The sequence below is a fragment of the Perna viridis genome, chromosome 1 (assembly GCF_037379345.1).
Source record: "Perna viridis isolate PV_CMFRI_1.1 ecotype Kerala chromosome 1, ASM3737934v1, whole genome shotgun sequence".
Lineage (NCBI taxonomy): Eukaryota > Metazoa > Mollusca > Bivalvia > Mytilida > Mytilidae > Perna > Perna viridis.
This window is the reverse complement of record NC_142445.1, coordinates 30246323-30256158: the sequence shown is the minus strand read 5'-3', so window position 1 is coordinate 30256158 and position 9836 is coordinate 30246323. Positions and strand designations below refer to the sequence as shown.

General features: G+C 34.8%; 1 long non-coding RNA gene across 1 annotated transcript; it reads right to left on the bottom strand.

Annotated features, from left to right (window-relative positions):
* Window positions 1-643: 643 nt before the first annotated feature.
* On the bottom strand, window positions 644-3648 carry LOC148628297 (uncharacterized). Its single transcript, XR_015922602.1, has 2 exons — window positions 3493-3648; window positions 644-1123 (listed from the first exon to the last, which is right to left on the bottom strand). It is a non-coding gene; the product is annotated as an uncharacterized LOC148628297 (long non-coding RNA).
* Window positions 3649-9836: the final 6188 nt, after the last annotated feature.

The following is a 9836-nucleotide window of genomic DNA, read 5'->3' as shown; positions in this document are numbered from 1 at the left end:
CGTTTTATTTTTATTTTATTTGTATTAATTTCCCTTAAATCTTTTAAATGTGGCTACTTTTCGCGGTTAACTACACCAATATTACATATTCTCTAGATCCACCGTATGCTTTGCTGTCTTCTTATAATCAATTGATCGCTTTTAATACAGCTTTGATGTCTTTGCACTTGTAAATTAACTTTTTTACTCTATTTACCATAACAGGTTTTCATTTATCTTTTAATCGGACATTTTCAGTCTGTGACCAGACCGCATTGGTAGTTATCCATAAATAACCACAAAGTTATCCATTAACAACCAAAAACAAATTAAAAGACATAATATTTGTAATTAAATGCACGTTTGTGGCTGCACTGAAAAAAATATTATTCCCCCATGTGAAACATGACTTTCAAATTATTTCATTTTTTTTTTTGTGATAAAAGTATTTTCAACTAAATGCAGTATCCACAAGCATATTAAAACCCAATAAAAATCAACATGTTTGTCGCAATGTTTTGATATGCGACAATTTACTTTTACTAACCTGTAATTTTCTATATGATTTTTTTTATCCAAACAAAACCAAGAAACATGTTATGATATCGTTACAAATAAGAAGATATATCAAGCTGCAGTCAGGTAAATCTAAAGGAAGTCATAATATATTCTAATTTTATTATTAATGTTTGTTGAAAATAAATATAATTATTTTACTCTGCATAATACTTCATAGTGATCACTTTGAAACTCTTTTCCAGCAAATGACACATAACAAATTTTGTGGTCAGTAAAAACTTTTCCAGGATGCAAACCACCCTCATATTTAAAACGACCAACGTACATATTTTCATCCGCCTCCACTGCACCATCGGGTACTTTTCCGTTCGATGACGAAAGCCACTCGTAATAACCATCTTCGGTGGTTGGATGTATCAATATTTCGTAGTCGGTAACAATAACCTCTTTCCCATCGTATGGCATGTGGTCACCCGGCAAATGGCGACCTATTTTCCCTGGTGTCATATATCCATCTGCCATCTTTGCACGGGCGATAAATAATGACTGTCCACTTTGCTCATAACCTCCCCTTACGGCATTTTCGGGAAATGAATTGCCACTAATATGTACCCATTTAGCCATTCTGGAATGAAAATAATGTCGTTTCGCTTTGAATTATTTATACAATGACGAAACATACATGTACAGGTACATTTCAATTACAAGAAAATGCTTCGCAGGGTGCAGCTGATTAATACAACAGAAGAGGTCGAACCCTGAATAGTTGGGGCAAGTGTGGACACACCGTTCAAACTTGATACAGCTTTGCATTTCGACGATTATTTATTGTAAATTGTTTCCCTTAAGACACATTTCATTTATATAATTATGTAGTTTGACAAATTTCCACCACGAGATATAAAAAATTACATTCAAATTGTGATGTTTAAAATTGTGTTTTTAAGCCCAAAATTGGTAGTTGCTAAGGAGTAGTTGTTGGTATGGTAACTGTGAAAATGTTTTTCATTTTTTCATTTTATGTATTGTTTTCCAATATATCCAACTAATTTAAAGTCAATTTGGATAAAATATCTGACATCGATAAATCACTTACAGTGAAAATTGCATGATTCTTAGGCGGACTGCTACTTAAATATTTGACATACATGATACGAATTTGACCAGAATAGAAGCGTTCACTTTTGTCCCCTCATTCCTAAAATGGTTAAACTCGAAACCTCAAAAAAATAAATCCAAACCTTCCTTTGGGGTAAGGCACTTGTGATACAATTTCAAAATGATACATTCCTTTTTGCTCATATCATTATCCAGAAATAAAACAAAAATAACACAGGGGTACTGGGAAATCAATCTTCAGCACAGAGGGTATATGTACTATTTCAATCTTTAGTGATGCACAGTAAATCAGGAAACGGCTATACATTTAGGTCTGCGGAGGAAATTGTTGAGAATTTTGTCGACATCCGTGAAATTGAATCATAAGACGAATTTAAACTTATGATTTGAACACAGGAGCTTGCTCCCACTACCCAATATGCAGCCCGACAATACTAGTCGGACTATACTGGCCGGGCTGCATATTTGGTAGTGGGAGCAAGCCCCTGTGATTTGAGGGGATACCTGCCATATAATCATTGATACGAGCCGTATTCATTATCAGGTGCAGAAGGATAAGGAATTGCACTTCAAAAAGTATTAGCTGTTTGTTGATTGCTCCTTATGTACGCGTACATATACCTTATTCGTTTCATCATATGCTTTTGTGAATTCTTCGAACTTACTCACATTATTATCCAGAAATAAAACAAAAAATAACAAAAATACTTGTTTTTGTCTCCTTCGTGGCCCCTTATTCTTACTTTGCTCACACCAAAAACCAATCCCATTCTTCATTTGATAGTATGACACCATGTAGGGTGTGAGATCCATTCATTTTTACTCAAGTTATTGCCAGAACAAAAAGAAAACGCTTATTTCAGTTTCTTGTTTTGCACTTAGTTCCAAAAAAGTCGTCTTAGCCCCAAGAGCAATCCCATCCTTCCTTCGGTGGTATAACACTCAGTAAGCTTGTTATTCGATTTCAAAGCGACTCATGCACTAGTAGTCGTCTAGATATCAGGAAAATACATGTATCTGCCCCCTTTTGGCCCCTAATTTCTTAACTGTTTTAAAACCTCAAAATTAATACCAGTCTGACCATTGTGATTTGGAATATTGTAGAACAATACAAGACATCACTATGCTTTTACTAGAGTTATATATATTAATTATATGAAATGCTTGTCTTTGGCCCCTAGTTTAGGCCCTTATCTAAAACATGCAGTTGGCGCCATAACTCCCAAAATTTTGTGTTTTGGAACGTTTGTTATAAAACTTTATGAAGATTAACTAATATTCAAGTTATCGCATGAAAACCAAGTTTCTTCGGACGACTAAAACGTTGAGTGAAAAAAAAGCACTATAGAAAGAGGAGGTAATTATGCAAGCATGGCCAAGTATTTGAATGAACTACAAAACCCAAGTTTTCAATAACACGAGTTCGTAGCGTTGGGTTTTAACTATTGAAATGAGCGCTATCAGATTCAGAGTCTTACCGTGGAGTGTATTCCACAGCTGAAGGGAAGTACTAGCCGTTGAATAAGATAGAAGTACGACATCATTTTTTTTTATATTTTGATAAAGTGCTATCTAATATAAAATTATTATACACAAGTTCAATTAGACATGTACAGACAATAATATGGTACTATTGCATAGTGATTTTCATAGTGATTTAGTTACAGGTCTAAGGTTGGTGATTATGAGGCAACGCCCTATCAGAGTGATTTGATTGAATCAACAACGACTTAACTGATGGTGGAAAACAAGCATGTATAAGAAAGTATATACCAAATTTCAAGTCCGATTTGGGTCAAGGATTGCATGCAGATTACTACCTGTATAGATACGCATAACTGACGAAGTCCAAACGAAGCTATGTTGATTGCTTACCTTGTTTTGTACTTTCAACTTATGTCGACGCTACAGTGTATGCATATGTATGTACTTTGAACATAATGATGCAGACGCTATGTAGTGTATGTGCACAAACCATACAGTCATGGTTGGCTAGGTTGTAAACATCATCATATTAGTATAAAATGCCTATGAGCTTACCTATCAATAATAAAAGGTTAAGCAGTGACCACTATTTCAAAAAAACGAAACGAAACAGTGCCGAATCGAAACAAAACAGTTTCGTTACGTGTTTTAGTCTAATGTTATATTTAGCTACCTCTAAAGAAATTTTCTCATAAAATATGTATATATGTAACTGCACTTGCTATTTAAAAGTATATTATAAAAAAAAAAATTACAAAAACATTTTAGTTCATATATTGAAACGAATAAGGTTTTAAACTGTATACGTGTGCATGAGGAGCAATCAATTAAGAGCTAATACCTTTTGAAGTGCACTTCACGACCCTTCTTCTGCACGTGATAATGAATACAGCTCATATCAATGATTATTTGGCAGGTATCGTCTCAAATCACAGGGGCTTGCTCCCCCTATCAAATATGCAGCGACTTGTATAATCGTACTAGTATTGTCGGGCTGCATACTTGATAGTGAGAGCAAGCTGCAGTGTTCAAATTATGGAGCATAACAAGAGATTTAATTTATGATTGAATTTCACGGATTTCGACAAAATTCTCAGCAATTTCCTCCGCAGACCGATTTACTGCGTATCACTAAAGCTTTGAAATAGCGCATATACCCTCTGTGCTGAAGATTGATTTCTCAGTACCCTTTTGTGATATGATAGTAAATATTTCACATCTGAAATGGTCTTGTATATATATTACTAGTTAATATTAAGAAAATATTCCTTAAAATTCTTCATCCTAGTTTGAGCGTCAATTTACAACATATTCCTGAAGTTCTCTTTATGCAAGCAATACCGTACTCAGTTTACATGTTTTGTTTCTTTATCATCATCTACAGACCAGTTAGGACTTATAACGTGCATTTTACGACTTTGGGCAAAATTTCTATCCCTTTCAGAACAACGTTTCGAAGAGAACATGGCTGTCCGGTCACCTTACTTGAAAGCCAACTGTAAGCAATGGTGTTAAATCAACAGTCCATTGTTTGAGTTTTTCGCACGAAACTTAATAGTCCGAAATTCGAGAGAGTGCTTTTTAGCTATTACAATACAATAAATCCTATTTCAGACTGTATCGTAGAATGAATGTAGATCGACTGTAAACAAGGAAACAACGACATATGTAACTCAGAAGAGGATGCATGTTTCAATCTACAATTCAGTGGGTAACATTTCCAGGAGCGGATTCAGGGCGGGAGTGGGGGGGGGGGGCGTGGTGGGTGTGCCGCCCCTAAAATTTGCAAAGCATGGGTTGATTTAGGCGGTTTTAGGTTGAAACTTTAATTTCTCAATAATTTTACCACAAAAGATATCTACATTGCCCCCAGTCTAAAAGAATATTTCAAAAAATTAACCTAAAAAAATTTTTCGCCTCGCTTAGCTTTTCTGAAATTATGTTTCATGAATTTAAATAAAGTGAATAGAAATTTAAGTTAAATTGTAAATAATGCTTTTAAGTTTAAGAACAATGCAAGTGCGTAGACTTTAAATTAATAAGTATTTTTGGCTTGCAATGTAATGTTTTAGCAAAGTGATATATTTAAATATAACAGTATAAACATTGATAAGTTGTAAATAAGTTTTATGTAATTAAATAGAGTTAGAAAATAATATAAAATTAAGTTGCAAACAGTTTTATTTCCGAGTTCAAATGCAGTTATTTGAATTGCCAGTAAATATGCCCGGATTCTCCACCAATTTGTTACGACTGTATTTTTTATTTTTTTTTTTTTGGGGGGGGGACTAGCTTTTGTCGAACTGTTGATCTTGTTATTGTAATTTGTACTGCTTTGCTTTCTTGTATGTTTCTGCTTTGTTTTCTGTGTGATTTCTAAATAATATAAAGATTGTCTAAGTTGAAGAAGGGGGACTCGTTTCAGGCTATCATTTGCTCATTTTCACCAAAATTGTGCACGAAATTGACAAAATTGTCCATCAAAACAAGAGGCTCCCAGGAGCCTGAATCGTTTACCTGGTTAAAGTTTGTCTTTCAAGGGCAATAAATTCAACAAGGAGTTGTCCAACAATTTTGACTCAAGAAGACTTTGGTAGGACTATCATAAGGATTATTTCAGCGATTGAAAGTTTCTATCTATATATTATATTTTTCAAGATATTGGCTGAAAACTGTAATAAAAAAACCGCAATTTTTCATCTTTCAAGGAGTCACCTACCAAATTTGATCCCTTAAGACTTTTGAAGGCCTTATAATAAGGGTCATTTTAGCAACAGAAATATTTTTGCTAAACCTAACGGTTTTGGAGATATATGCGAAAAGCTACTGTCTGACCCCTATGTTCTATTTCAGTAACGGCGTCCATGTTTTTCGACGAATCAAAAATCCCCACATCACATCAGTTCTATGCAGGATACCCTAAGAAACATTCATACCAAGTCTGGTTCAAATTGGTCGAGTAGAGGAGAAGAATTTTGAAAGAAATAACATTAAAAATAGCAAAAAACGTCGAAAAAGGACAATAACTCCAACATGGCTTAACAGATTAAAATGAAAATTTGACCACAGATAGATCTCATCATGCTGAACACTTTTAATTATGTCAGAATTTGGCTTAACCTAACGGTTGTGGAGATATATGAGAAAAATACTGTCTGACCCCTGTGTTCTATTTTTAGTAACGGCGGCCATATATTTGACGGATCAAAAATCCCCACATCGGTTCTATGCAGTATACCCCCAAGGAACTTTCGTACCAAGTTTGGTTCCAATTGGTCAAGTAGTGTCAGAGGAGAAAAGTTTTGAAACATTGTTAACGACGACGACGGACGACGACGATGACGGACGCCAAAGGACGGCAATAGCTCATATGGCCTTCGGCCAGGTGAGCTAAAAAGGATATCTTCCACCACACCCATTCCCTGTACCCAACACTGAATAACTTGCTAAAGATGATAAAATCCCGAATATATGCATGTTTCGTCTCGAGTATACGATACATTTCATTTTTACACACACTTTTTTTACATTAGCAAATTACAAAAAAAAAACAAAATAAAATAAAAAAAAAATAAAATAAAAAATAAAATAAAATACTCTTTTCAGTATTTCGATTTTTTTTAAAGCTGATACCTTTTCGTTATCCAGATGCTTCCTGCCCACAGTGGTGAGGTGGTAGTGGAATTTAAAAAAAGTTGATGTTTAAGATTTTAAAGACAGGTATTGATGCAATTAATTTGGCTAACATCCTCCATCACAAAAACGTAACCAACAAAATTCCCTCATACTTCAAGGACAAATCAATATATAGATTGTTTCATATTTCAAATTTTCAGTATGGTCCTTCCGGTCACGTCGTTACGGGAGATTTAAGCATCATCGAAAACGGATCTCTGCGTAAGGGCCTTTCTAAAGGTCCCGTGTACCGTAAACCACGCTCCATAAATTGGAATTATAACTTTAAAGTTCTTATGGATGCCGTAGAGGAATACGCAAGAAAATGGATAAAACGAGAACAAGAAGACATTGATTCTGTGTCAGAGTGGGTGAAGGCCGTGAGGTGTTTAATTTTGAAACGAATGAAAGTTTTAAGTAGGTCAATGCGTGTCAATGCTCCATCAGTTTTCAAAGACCCCGATGTAGCAGAAAGATTGTCATCTATACACGACAAATATGTTGTCGTACCAGCAGACAAAGCCCAAACTAATATTGTTCTTGTCTACAAAAAGTATTACATCCAATGTTTATCATCAGAGGTAGACGTAGAAAATAATAGCAGTGATAAGACCTATACTGCCACTACACTCTCCAAAGAAGTGATAGTAGATAACCATAAATCTGTGCTATCCTCTTTTGGTCTCTCTACCAAAGATAATGATTGTGATGTCTATATACTGGATTTATAAACTCTACAATAATCCATAGATACAACGTTACATAGCTGGATTTGCAAACCACTTTCAAAACTTTTAATTCTATACTCACAGCTGCTAAAGAGGGTCTCCATACTTACTACAACACTTGTTACTCCGTAGTGGTATTAATTCAATGTGGGTCCTGAAAGATCTTTTGGAGACCTTAAATTCAAGATAATTATCAGAATATAATAACATTAAAACCTATGATTTCTTCAACACTGTATACTATTCCCCATACTCAGTTGAAATCCCGACTGAAAACCTTATGCATCGTTGTTTCTCCAAAAAAGATGGTACACCTAGATACAAATAATCATATAGTTCTTGGTAGAGATTCCTCATGCTTCGAAAATCAAAATCAAAACCATTTACCAAATATACAGAAGCAGGTGTTTTCAAAATGCTGATTTTTTTATCCTAGTTTTGGGGATTTTATACATCGCATCTACACCAAGGAACTTGAGATAAACGATACTATAGACACTGTGAGGTCAGCCTCATATTTTGACGTACACTTAGAGATCGATGGTAAAGGAAAACTATTGACCAAACTTAAAGACAAACGTGATGATTTTTCAATCAGAATTGTCAATTTTCCTTTCATCTGTGGCAACATCCCTTCAGGACCTGCGTATGGAGTTTTCATATCACAACGCATACGTTTTGTAAGAGCTTGCAGTAACTACGCAGACTTTTTGTATCGCGCTAGACTTCTAAAAAGTAGGCTTCTGGAACAGGGTTATGTTGCTACAAGATTGAAGTCATCACTACAGAAGTTTTATGGTCGTCATAATAAACTCGTGGATTGTTACGATGTATCCATCTGCATCATGAAAACTGACCTGTTCAACGTGTCATAGTTTTCCTTTCCTCTTTCGTCTACCCCGGACTTGACTTTTTCTGGACAACTCTGCGGGTGTTTCTAGAAAAGTAGAGGGCACTTACGTTACCGGAGCATCTGGTCCACGCTCCCAGTTTTAGTGGAGTCCGAGTTGCTCATTTACTTCGTTACTATGTATGTGGTTTTGTTACTTTTTATAGTGATTTAACGGTGCGCTCACAAATTCCGCTTTTTTGGTAATGAAGAAAACAGACCTGTCTGATCATACGTCATCAGGGTCAGGTCAAGAGGTGTTTATTAACCTTTACCAACTTGTCTTCTTTCTCTGGTTTGGTTATAGAACCTTCTCAAAAGATAGAACTTAAACTTTATGAATTATTGAAGTTACCTTTTTTCTGTTTCTAAAATGATATTTCTTTTTGCATGCACCTTTGTCTCGTGTACAAGCATCAGACACATTGCCTTTGCCTGAATCAAAATCTTATACCCTCTACTAACCCCTGTTGTAGGGTGGATAGAAATGCATTTATCGACCTCGCTTTCATGACTTTCCGATTGAGAAATGTAGTGCCCACCTGCAGATTTTCTTTTAGACTCGAAATGACCACCTGATGTGACAGATGTTTTTAGATATTAATTGCCGTTTCTAGTCAATTTTACACATGAAAATGGCAAATAATCAAATAAAAAGGGGGTACTGCACTGCATTTAATCAGGCAAGTATTATAGTATTAATATAAAATTAAGATGATACTAGGTGCAGAAAACCCCAACCAAACAAATGATGCTTACTTTTCAGTATATATTTTACATGTCAAATTTTAACTAACTTTATGAAGTCATTTCTATATATAAGTCCGTATCTTAGAGAAAAAATACACTCATCTCGAATCGAGACAACTATTCCAATTTCTTAAACAATGTGTCTAAAGTCAAAACCCCAGTGTTAAACTAAGACTACCTGTCTGAAGCCATTTTTAAATATATAAAATCACCCCGTCTGAATTTCATAAAGACTGATACCTTAATTCACTACTTGAACCTGCTAAAGCACAGATGGACTGTCACACCTACTATTAACATGTGCATGTTATGTTTAGTAGTAACATACGAAAAAAATGTAAATATTTAACTGGCAATTCAAGACTTGAAAATATAGTATTACTCCACAAAAAGATTCGGGTAATGTCGATAATTCTACACCTTTGTTGCCAACCCACTTACATGATAAATGCAGTTAAACAAAACTTAAGTTTCAAATTGGACCTAAGACTGTGTTCATCACACACGCAACATATCTATTATATTAGTGCGTACGCTGAATGTCATTTCAATGAAAACTTTCTATATTTATTTCATATTTGTTAAAATCATATTCATATCAATTAGGCGGAAAATATGATACATTTTTATTAAATTACCTTTAACTATAAGCCCATTTCTATCTTCAGAAGAAAATGGCATCCAAAAGATGC